The sequence below is a fragment of the Coptis chinensis genome, chromosome 7 (genome assembly GCF_015680905.1).
Source record: "Coptis chinensis isolate HL-2020 chromosome 7, ASM1568090v1, whole genome shotgun sequence".
Lineage (NCBI taxonomy): Eukaryota > Viridiplantae > Streptophyta > Magnoliopsida > Ranunculales > Ranunculaceae > Coptis > Coptis chinensis.
The window spans coordinates 79,413,966-79,424,978 of NC_141462.1; the positions used below are offsets into that span (position 1 = coordinate 79,413,966).

At 36.4% G+C, this 11,013-nt stretch overlaps 1 pseudogene; it reads left to right on the forward strand.

The window, feature by feature from the left end:
• Positions 1-5,381: 5,381 nt before the first annotated feature.
• Positions 5,382-7,072, forward strand: LOC147489149 (6-phosphogluconate dehydrogenase, decarboxylating 3, chloroplastic pseudogene; annotated as a pseudogene).
• Positions 7,073-11,013: the final 3,941 nt, after the last annotated feature.

The following is an 11,013-nucleotide window of genomic DNA, read 5'->3' on the forward strand; positions in this document are numbered from 1 at the left end:
CCGCTGAAAATGACTACATAGAAAAAGTAAGAGATGAGCATAATGATATGATGAGGTGAAGGAGGAGGAGGAGGCAGCAGTTATTATACACTGCTAGGGCATTAATGACTTAAGCAGCCATTGAAGACGTGGATACAGACAAATGCGGTGGATCTATGATGGGCAGAGCACATACGTTTAGAGATGGTGATGATTTACGTAAACAACAGATACTGATGGATTACTTCACAACACCTTGTAGGTGGCCTCCTCATAAGTTTAGGCGAAAGTACATGATGAGTCAAGAGCTTTTTATGTATATGTTGAAAACTGTTGCAGCATTCAACGACTACTTCCAATACAGGGTGGATGGATTGGGTCGGCAAACAACTTCTGGGTTGCAGAAGGGATTAGCTGCAGTTGAACAATTAGCAACTGGTTGTTCATCTAATTCAATGGATAAGTATTTTCAAATTATATTGGAGATTCCACAACAGCTGTATCTATGAAGCGTTGGTGCGCTGCAATAATCACGGCGTTTGAGGAAGAGTACTTGAGACGACCAACTGAGGCAGGCACGGCTAGGATATTAGCTAAAAATGCGGAAAGGGGTTTTCTAGGAATGCTTGGATCAATCGATTGTATGCACTGGGTGTGGAAGAATTGTCCAAATAGATGGGCTAGACAACATGTAGGGTACAAGAAAGAACCAACTTTGGTACTTGAAGCCGTTGCAGACAAACACTATTGGATATGGCATTGCTTCTTCGGCTTACCAGGTTCACATAATGACATTAATGTGCTTCATCGTTATCATGTTTTTGAATCATTAGAGCAAGGTGATGCTCTTACTGTCAATTTTAATGTGAATGGTAATGACTACGATATGGGATATTATCTTGCTGGGATGATGGTATTTACCCAAAATGGGGCACATTTATTCAATCCATTCGTTATCCAAGAAATAAGCATGAAAAGATCTTTAGTCAACGTCAAGAAGCTGCAAGAAAAGATATTGAAAGGACGTTTGGAGTTTTGCAGGCAAGGTGACATATTATTAAGGCTTCTGCATGTTGTCATAGTGTTGTTGTTCTTGGAGACATAATGAAGGCATGCATTCTAATGCATAATATGATTGTTGAGAATGAACGTGCAAGTGGAGTGTGGAATTGGAAAGGTATGAGGAAAGAAACAATACCTGCACTCTTTTCAGGAAGATGATGGTTATCATTTTGTCTATCGATGATTCAAGCAAGAAATAAAATCAGAAATGAAGTTACACATACTAATCTTCAAAAGGACTTAGTTGAGCATGTTTTTAATTGAATTGGTATTGAAGAAACATCATTACCAATTTATGATCCAAATTGGTCGGATCCAGCTAGAGGAGGGGAAAATTAAAATGGAAATGAAAGTGAGTGAACTATTCAGTTCCAAAGTATGATGTAATTCCTATGTATTTCCTAATGTGAACTATGAAGTTCCAAAGTATTTCCTAATGTATTTCCTATGTAATTCCAAAATTGAACTATGAAGTTCGTATGTGTTTTATGAGTTGTGTTTTAATGAACTATATTACAATGTATTTTAAATTTATTGGTAATTGTATTTATATGAAAATAATTATATTGGAAAAAACATACATAGTGGATTAATTAAAAAAAAACAGTGAAATTAAAATACATAGTTCATTAATTAAAAATACAGTGAAATTAAAATACATAGTGCATTAATTAAAAATACAGTGAAATAAAAATATATAGTGCATTAATTAAAAATATAGTGAAATTAAAATATAGTGCATTAATTAAAATAAAATACTAGATATTACATAAGCTTAGTTAGAGCTAGAACCACCTCTAGCCTTTGCCCATTCAGCACGTATTTCAGCTTGTTGTTGCTCGATTATAAAAGCGGTATCGGGATGGAAGACACTTGTATCGGTCGCTAAAATCTTAGCTTCATATTGCATCTTTTGAAGCTGATTTTTTTCCAATTGAACCCGATTTTTTTCCATTTGAATCCGATTTTTTTATTCTCTTGCCATCATAGTTCTTTGACCATATGCAAGCTCCCTTTCTCTAAGTTCTAAGCACTTTTGTGTTTCATTTGCATCATTTACAAATATATCATCTAAACGTGTAAAGTAACCCTCCAACATACCAACTGATTTTTTTTTGGTTCCTCTTGGACTTGGCTTTCTTCGATCCAAGAGGACGCTCCATTTCTTGAGAACCCTCCAATATAATTCAACTCTACCAACACTTGGTGAATTAGAAGTTGAATTTTCACCATCACTTTTGCGACCTTTTCTCTTTGTGGGGCGACTTGTCTCAAAAACGCTACTCCACTTTGGATTATCCTTGAGTATAACATAACAATGATCAAGTGAAAAAGACGATTTTTCTTGTTGTTGGTACGCCATCCTTGCCTCGGACAACTAAAAAATAAAATAAAAATAATTAGACTAAGATAATCCACTAAGACTAAGATAATTAGACTAAAATAATAATTAGACTAAAACTAAGATGAAAATAATAATTAGACTGAGATAATTAGACTAAGATGGAAATAATTAGACTAAGACTAGGATAATCAATAATTGGCAAATTGACGAAGTTGTAATTATCCGGCTTTGTGTTGTTGTACAACTTGCATGTCGAGCCTCCACCACATTCACAATTGCAACAAACTTGTTCATCATTTTCGAAATATATTTCCATCTACTGCAAATTGAATCGGAAGACCTATCCGACCCACATGTTTGTTACACGATTCCAAAATCCAAAGGATTTTGGAAAGCACCAACAATGTAGTCTTCACTAACTTTTATCCAAGCAAGACATAGAGCTTGATCTTCGGACATGCTAAAGTGAGTATTTGTTTTTGCTTGAGTGCTACCACTTGCTTGAGTTGTTTGAGATGCCATTTGATATATATTTTTTTTTGAATAACTGATTTTGAAGAAGAAGAAATATGATTGTTGGAAGTGTGAGTTGAAATGGAACAAATGTTGTATATATACCAAAGTTTTTATTTTTGACCGTTTTGACTTTCTGACCGTTGGTGAACTAGCTGTTAGGACTCCGAACGGGATGTTTGATTCTGTTTGGAAAAAAAGAAATATAGTGAGATGGGATGTTGGATTCCATTTGATGAGTTTTGTAATCTAGACGGAATCCAACATCTCATACAAAGTTCACAAGTCAGCCACTATCTCAGTTGAAGGTTTCACCCTCGTAATGACTTGGAAAATAGTCACCACCATATTCACCTTTGCATTGGGCAAATATTTTGAACAAAAAAGATATGACTATTTTCATATTCCCTTCAATTCCTCCTGCATTGGGAATGCTCTATTCACTACATATCACATTATCAATGGATCTCATGGTGGCGGGCGGTTACATTTGACCGAACCCATAGCTTATATCTATATCTTAATATTAAAGCTCCCACAAGGGGTATTTTTCGAACTCTATTAAAATTTCACGTCATCTCCTATTAAAACGGGAATTTCTCTCCTATAAAAACTATAATTTCTCTCCTATTTGAAAAATGGGAATCATTTTTTACAACGGGAATTCCTCTCCTATTATAACGGGAATTCATCTCCTATTAAAATAAATTATAACACTTCTAATTAAAGCGGGAATCATTCTCCTATTAAAATGGGAATTTCTCCCCTATTGAAAAGGGAAAATCTAGCATATCTAATTAAAACGGAAATTATTCTCCTATTAAAACATGATCTCTCCCCCAATTAAAAAAAAAACGGGTTTTTAAAATTTAATTAAAACAATTGTTAGAAAATTAAAACGAGTTAGCGACTAAAATGGTAGTCCCCATTTTTTTAAAAAAAATCTAAATATTTTCAAAAGAGTGGGTGCGTATGCACGGGTCTACAATCTAGCATTAATATTAAAACTCCCACAAGGGGTATTTTTCAAGCTCTATTAAAATTCCACGTCATCTCCTATTAAAACGGAAATTTATCTTCTATTTGAAAAACGAGAATCTTTTTTTACAACAGGAATTCCTTTCCTATTATAATGGGAATTATTTTCTTATTAAAACAAATTCTAGCACTTATAATTAAAGCGGAAATTATTCTCCTATTAAAATGGGAATTCTTCCTATATTGAAAAGGGAGAATCTAGCATATCTAATTAAAACGTGAATTATTCTCCTATTAAAACATGATCTCTCTCCCAATTGAAAAAACGGGTTTTTAAAACTTTATTTAAAACAATTTATTAGAAAATTAAAACGGGTTAACAACTAAAACGGTAGTCCCAATTTTCTAAAAAAATATAAATGTTTTCAAAAGAGCATGTGTATATGCACGGCCTACAAACTACTTATATATTTATAACAACCAAAATATATTTGAGAATCGAAAATATCTTGTCTATTATTATTTTTTTTTCCAGTTTTCTAGCTTTACACCCCCGCCCTCCCCAGAACTTAGGCCAATCTCCCCACCCTCCCAGTTCTTTCATCTAGAGGTTTACCCGCCCAAGATCACACCACATCCAAGTCAACTGTTATCTTTTTGGTTAATACATGTAAAAAGACTTCATTGTCTTTTGCCCTTTTAATAGTTTTTTAGTTTTACCCCTCCCCCCAAGACCACAACACATCCAAGTCAACTGAGTTTGACCGTGATGTTTTGGTCAAGACAAATGAAAAGACTCTAATGCCTTTTTTTAGGTATAATTACATAAATATCATGTGACTTTGACGAAGACAAAATTGGAATTCAAATCATCTATGACACATGTCATGATCTTGTGAACTCTATCCGACGACCATACACCATCACTGTAGCATTATATTCTCCAAGTCGTACACCATTACCACATAAAAAGACTTCATTGCCCTTTCACGGTTGGTTTTCTCCTAACATACATAAAGCTTTTAACAACCGTGATGTTAATTATGTAATTTCATAATGTTAAGGGTGTGGATATCATTTGATAAGGATTGGTAGTAGCCGTCGGATAGAGTTCACAAAATCATGACATGTGTCCTAGATGATTTGAATTCCAATTTTTATTTGCCAAAGTCACAGGGTATTTATATAATTATACCTAGAAAATAGCATTAAAGTATTTTCATTTGTCTTGACCAAAAACATCACGGTCAAATTCAGTTGACTTGGATGTGTTGTGGTCTTCGGGGGAGGTAAATCTCTAGATGAAAAAACTAGGAGGAGAGGTAAAGCTAATTGGCATAAGTTACGAGGGAAAGAAGTAGGGGGTAGGGGGGTGGTAAAGGTAGAAAACTGATTTTTTTTTTTGTGAACTTTACACGCATCTCAAGACAACTTGATTAAGTACTTGGCTACAAAGAAGAAAGTAGGATTTTGAATGTGTTGACTTTTAAAAAGCCAAAAAAACAAAGAGCGTCTCATGAATTAAGTGAAAAGACAAAAGACAAAACAACCTTTGCCTCCATAAAACCTCGTCCACTTCAACTTGAGGGTGTAAAACCTCCTCCAATGGAAGCATCAGCAGCAGGTCTCTCGCGCATCGGGCTTGCTGGTCTGGCTGTTATGGGCCAGAATCTTGCTCTAAATATAGCGGACAAAGGCTTCCCTATTTCTGTGTACAATCGTACCACTTGTAAAGTAGATGAAACTGTAGAACGTGCTAAGCAAGAAGGTGTTCTACCTCTTACTGGACACTACTCACCTCGTGATTTTGTCCTCTCTATTCAAAGACCTAGATCCGTTGTTATCCTTGTTAAAGCTGGCTCCCCTGTGGATCAGACCATTTCTGCTCTTTCTGACTTCATGGACTCAGGTGATACCATAATTGATGGTGGCAATGAGTGGTATGAGAACACCGAGCGTCGTATGCGTCAAGTCCAGGGCAGGGTATTCTCTATCTGGGCATGGGAGTTTCAGGTGGCGAAGAGGGTGCTCGTAATGGACCTTCTCTTATGCCTGGTGGCTCTTATCAAGCTTATTTGAACATCGAGGACATTGTGAACAAGGTCGCTGCACAAGTGGAGGATGGCCCCTGCGTCACTTACATTGGAGAAGGCGGGTCGGGTAATTTCGTGAAGATGGTACACAATGGTATTGAATACGGAGACATGCAATTGATTTCTGAGGCGTATGATGTGTTGAAGAATGTTGGAGGATTGTCTAATTCGGAATTGGCAGACATTTTCGATGAATGGAACAGAGGAGAGCTTGAAAGCTTCTTGGTTGAGATAACGGCTGATATATTTAAGGTTAAAGATGAACACGGTGATGGGGAATTAGTTGATAAAATTTTGGATAAGACAGGGATGAAGGGGACTGGGAAATGGACTGTCCAACAGGCGGCTGAGTTGTCGGTTGCTGCTCCAACCATTGCTGCTTCTTTGGATTGTAGGTATTTGAGTGGCTTGAAAGAGGAGAGGGAGGCCGCGGCAGCAGTTTTGAAGGAGGCTGGCATGACTGAGGCTGTGAGGCCAAGTGTTGATAAGAAGAGATTGATTGATGATGTTAGGCAAGCGTTGTATGCGTCCAAGATTTGTAGTTATGCACAGGGAATGAATTTGTTGAGAGCTAAGAGTGTAGAGCAGAATTGGAATCTCAATTTTGGTGAATTAGCAAGGATATGGAAAGGTGGATGCATTATTCGGGCAGTGTTCTTGGACCGGATTAAGAAAGCATACCAAAGGAATCCACAATTGGCAAGTCTGATAGTTGATCCAGACTTTGCAAAGGAGATGGTGCAGAGGCAAGCAGCATGGAGAAGGGTTGTGGGGTTGGCTATCCAAGCAGGAATTAGCACTCCAGGAATGTGTGCCAGCCTTTCTTATTTTGACACCTACAGGCGTGCGAGACTGCCTGCAAACCTTGTCCAGGCACAGAGGGACTTGTTTGGGGCTCATACGTATGAGCGGATTGATCGCCCAGGAGCATTTCATACTGAGTGGACAAAGCTTGCAAGGCAGAGCAAGGCTGGTATTGGTGCTTTAAACTGAGCTTTCTTTTGGGCAAGGCTTGTTTGTTATTTTTCATTGGGCAAGTGCACAATGTTTTTCGTGGTTATGATTAAAAAACAGCCAATAAAATAACACCATTTCCTGTTTAGGATTAGCTATTATTGTTTTTCCTTAGTCTCCATTTTCTGTAATTGATGCATCTACTTATTGAGCTCCTTCAGCTTTTACTTTGTGATGGCTCTGCTGGTCCACACAAGCTCTCGCGCATGCACGTGCACACACACACACACACACACACACACACAGAGGTCATGTATTGTTTGTCCTTTCCTCATCTGATACCAACATTTAGAAACATATATATGCAAATGGAATTTGGAAACTTCAAACTGTGTGCCAATTCCTTCAACTGTCAGTCCATCCCTCATCTTCCATGCACTATATCAATAAATTTTGTTACCTGGTTCAAATAGAAGATATATTTGCTAGTTGTTTCGTTGCAATTTTGTATTATACAACATTACAATAAAGTTTCTCTGTGAAAATGGTAGGGCTCATGGAGTCATAGGCTGTTCATTTGTTGATTGTTGTATTATCTCCATATAGTCAAATTGCATCTACACGCGCCAGGCTTCGTAACACTCATGGTTAGAGCCTCGCCTATGTTTTGTTCTAGACTCCTAGCAGTCTAGCACCATAATATGGTGCAATTGTGCCTACTCCATTCACTCCATTCACTCACTTTACTTCTTTTTATTCCGTAATACTAGTGTGTGTGCAATGTGTTGCACACTTGCACACAATGCGTTAGAGATGATATAGCGTTGTTTTTAGTTTCATCCCCTTTTCCATATTGCTTTTATGGTGAGTGTGTTTGCATTCTTAATTGGAGAATACTAGCTTGACCATTTGGACAGCTAAACCATTTTCCGACTGATGATAAAACTGAAATGTATAGACATGAAAATGTGCTAGGCACTTCTGAGTTGCATAGTTGATAAGTTATCTTTATTGAGGAATAAGTGCATAAGCATAAAAGTTACTTACAAAAGATTAGAGATACAAGTACAGTCGTGACTAGTGAGGGAGATCCTTTGAATACATACCGTGCCTCACTTGAAACAACACCTTTTGTCTTATGATTTACTGAGTTTTTCTTTTGTTTTGTTGCAAATTGGCTATGTTAAGTTGGATTGTTATTTTTTCTTGCACAATGTGTTTTCTGGGTATGATTAGAAAAAGACCAATAAATGAACAGCTTCTCCTGTGTTAGGTTCAGTGCTTATTGTTTTGTCTTGCAGTCTCTGTTTTTAGTGAGTGACACATCTACCTATTGAGCTCGGCTATGCTATGATTTTTTTCTATCTTTTGCATTTCAAGTAGATAAGAAATGAAAGTTTCTCCAGCTTTTTTACTTCGCTGGTTCTACTGGTCTTTAATTGATAATACAAGTATACATTTCCTTTATGCAAAAGTGAATTGTTAGCCCCCTTCTTCCTTCGTTTCTGTTATTCTGTGTTTTGAATGCTTCATTGCTTATACCTGTTTCAAGCAATGGGTCTGGTTTATGTTTTCCAGAGGATAGATAGCTGTCAGATAGGGCTTTTAGGTTGTTGATTTGATGATTGTTGTCTCATTTAATCTCTCTGTGGAGTCAAACGTGTCTACATGCGCCAGGGTTCTTCATGCTCATGGTTAGCGCCTCCCCTATGTTTTCGCCCAGCACCTTATTGTGTTGCAGCAGGGCATGTTCCATGCCTAGTCCAATTCACTTAATTATTTTGTTTTTTTGGTATTACTTAATACTAGTGTGCGTGCAATGTGTTGCGTTAGTCTTCCTTATGTTTGAAGTGTTTTTAGTTGATCGTTTTAAATTAAAACACAATTGATCGCGTGATTAGAGAAGTCTAACTTGTAGTTTCATGCTTTCAGCTCTTTGTCCATATTGTTTTGTATGGTGAGTGGGTGTGGGCTTACAATTGTTTGGAGAAAATTATCTCAACCAAACCATATGGACAGGTAGATCATTTTTGACTGATGGATAGAGTTTGAAATGATTAGTTGCATAAATGCCACACCTGATCGAAAACAACAATTCCGTCTTATAATTCAACAATGTACAGAGAAAAACTAATGTCTTTTACTATATATATATATACACAACTCAATTAGTGTCTTGTGTGTTAGCATATTTATTACTTAGTACTCACAACTAAAGCACGATACTGGTTTGTTTAAGCACCTTTTTGTTGCAATATAAGGAGTTGGAACTTACTGAAGCTCTCTTTTTTATATATCTAAATTCATGAGGAAAACTTGTGTATATCCATATAGGGGCCATCCATATACGTCAGAAATACACCTCTTCAAGAACTTACTAATTGGAAGAAAATAAAGGAAAGAAAAGCTTTAAAAGGAATTATCCAGTAACTTGAAACAAAAAACCTCAAAAGAAGAAGGAAATGGGCGGTTCTTACTTCTTAGCATATAACGGTTCTATTTGGAAAGGCAATGGGCGGCTCTTATTTCACTTCGAGTCGGCATAGTTAGGTTTTTATTTCTAAAACCCATTGGATGGATTAATAACTTTTATCCGACGGTTTAAACATGCAAGTTAGGGATGTCCAATTCCAAACTTCTTTGTGAACTTCACCGGCCGACCCCTCCTTTTCAACTTATATATATATTTTGTTTCTATCCTTCTATCACCGCCAAGAAGAAAAAAAAGGGTTTGAGAGATCATCTGCTACTCTTTTCCAAGTTTTAAGCCTTTTTTTTACGTTTCATTATGTTGAGAGATTTTAACGAGATGGAAATGGCTTGGGTAGAACAAGCAGTCCAGGCAGATATTGCAGGCAATTACAAGAAGGCTTTTGAACTTTACATGAATGCTTTAGAGTTCTTCAAGGAACACATGAAGTGTGAGAAGAATCCCGAGATTAAAGGCACAGCTTATAAGAAATTCTTTGAGTACCTGAACCGTGCCAAGGAGATTCGAGCAATTCTTGATGACGGAGAAACCGGTTCTGCTTGTAGTGGTGATGTTGCTAATGCTCTAGTACACTAGACAATCTTTGGCTCAAAACTTACTGGTTTCATGCGTATTTTGATTTGTATAATTTTTCATATTTCATCTGAATGATTATGTTATATGAAGTTTAGTTAAGGCTTAAGATTGTTTAATAAAGATTGGTTCCATAATATTTAGTTTAACCTTTTTTTTAAAGAAATTTGAGTGACATAGTATTTTCCTTTTCATCTAAATTTGAGTGGCACAGTTTGCTTATGGTTGGTAACAAACACTTGAATCCCCTGGTAAACACACAAACAAAGTGAAGGGCCGATTTTTGGTGAAAATTCTAACCAACCATAGAGATCACCCTCAAGTCCTCATTGTCAAAGTTGTTTATAAAGTTTACCAGAATGGTCTACAATTTCTCAGATAAATCAGCAATACGTTGGCCACTCTATTCAAGTTTTGGAACTGATTATCCAAATGAGTTGATTGTCTTGATGATGAAATCACCATAAATCACCCTCAGTATGTTACAACACCATGCAGTCAGGCACCGTGTGCACATTGAACCAAGACAGTATCTAGATTATCTCTACTCTACTCAACTCAACTCAACTATTTGGGCAAAAAGCATGTATGATATAGTATTTACAAGTTAGCGGAAAAAGAATGTATGCGACAAAAATAAGTTTACACTAGATTTTTGGACCCGTTCATTGAACGGGTCTGTTTTTATATGATTTTTATGTATAAAAAAAAATGTTATTTCCAAACTATATTAAAATGTGGGTTGTATACAAATGTGGAGCTAAGTGATAAGTCCATTTGGTAATCTTTAATACGAACTAAATTGACGCATAATTGTGGTTGAGTTTAATTTTTTAATGAAAATGTGTCATTGGTTTATTTATTAAGACATTTTTGTTGGTGTATAAACTTACACTTACTGAATAGTTAAGTTGTGATGAAAGAAGAATCAAAGAATTAGAACGATAAAATTCGTATTAACTATCACTATAAGGCACACGATCTACCAATACAATAACAGTTCATACACACATTACTAACAGAAT